This window comes from Anopheles aquasalis, chromosome 3 (assembly GCF_943734665.1).
Source record: "Anopheles aquasalis chromosome 3, idAnoAquaMG_Q_19, whole genome shotgun sequence".
In the NCBI taxonomy this organism is placed as follows: domain Eukaryota; kingdom Metazoa; phylum Arthropoda; class Insecta; order Diptera; family Culicidae; genus Anopheles; species Anopheles aquasalis.
This window is the reverse complement of record NC_064878.1, coordinates 65,813,549-65,814,797: the sequence shown is the minus strand read 5'-3', so window position 1 is coordinate 65,814,797 and position 1,249 is coordinate 65,813,549. Positions and strand designations below refer to the sequence as shown.

Here is a 1,249-nt window from a genome sequence, read left to right as displayed (position 1 = left end):
TGCGAACGGCGGCAGCAGCAGTTGCAGTTCGCACACCACGAGCTCTCCAGACACCGCTCCCTTCTCCCACCGCTAATGGCAGAAGGATGCACCACGAACCCGAAGTGCACCGCCGAATGCACTTTCGCTCGCCCTCTCAGCACTCTCTTGCACGCTCTCTCTCTCCAACGCATCGCTTTCTCGTGAACGGATTGTGAGATGCTGCATCCCACGAGCCATCCCGTGGAACTCGCAAGATATACACAGTCAGCCAGCCCACGCCGCTTGTGATCGCGAGCCTAGGGTCGTTCGCCGTACACTGCTCCGAACATCCCAGCTTGATCATGGCCAAGTGGAGTGTCGAGCGTGCCTCCATCGGATGAACATCGGAGAGAGAGAGCGAATCCCGAGCACCACCGACCGGGAGACCGAATCTCAGCATCGTGGAGCATCGCGAAGATCCACACCACAAACCCGGGGGGGGATCCAGAGGAAAGGCAAAGGCAAACGCACGAGAGCGCCACCGACCGGAGGGGTTCACGCGCGCCGGCTTTCTCTATAAATTCCGTTTCCGTGGCATTGAAAATTCATTCTCGATTTATTTCTCCTTGGACTTGGACCAGTTTCTTGAACTCCCTATCCCGCCGGACGGACGGACGGCAGCGTACACGGAGTGTGCTGTCCTCTTAGTGCTGCTGCTACTGCTGCTGGCGTGCTTCGACTACTAAAGCTGCTGAAGAGAGTGCATTAACGCGTGCAGTGCAAGCAAGTGTCGCGGATAGTTGTTTGGGTTTTTTTTCTTCGGTGGGTGTGAGTGCATTTTTGTGCAACAAGGTGGAAAACGATTTTGTGATTCTCTCAGCGAAGAAGAACGTGCAACGCCGACTGTTGACTGCCACAGATCGCAAACATTGAATCCAAATTTCGGCCCCATTGGAAGTTGAGATTGTTTCCACAAATTAAATTCCCGGCAATATCCTGGGGGACGGTTCAGTGACATGGCGACAGTGCAAAACGAATTATGAATCCCGCCTCCCCTTTCTCCTCCTCCTCCGTGGGCGTATGGACTGTTTTGGCGTGATCGTTGTGCAGCGAAACGGTGCGTGGCCTCCTTGATCGACCCAAAGGATCCCCTGCGGTGTTGCAATCAGTGCAAAATGCGATTTTCGTTGTGCATTCCCGGTGTTTTCCATGGAAACTGATGAACTCTCCGCGGCACCTCGCGGTGACTGACTGATGGATTAATGAAAAGACAGCCCCTGAACACCAT

General features: G+C 54.5%; 1 protein-coding gene across 1 annotated transcript in view; it reads left to right on the top strand.

The window, feature by feature from the left end:
- The first annotated feature begins 598 nt into the window (after window positions 1-598).
- LOC126575262 (agrin) overlaps window positions 599-1,249 on the top strand; it is a 34,758-nt gene continuing 34,107 nt past the window's right edge. Inside the window, exon 1 of the mRNA XM_050235876.1 lies at window positions 599-783. The gene's annotated coding sequence lies outside the window, so the exon portion shown is untranslated. The remainder of the gene's footprint in view (window positions 784-1,249) is intronic.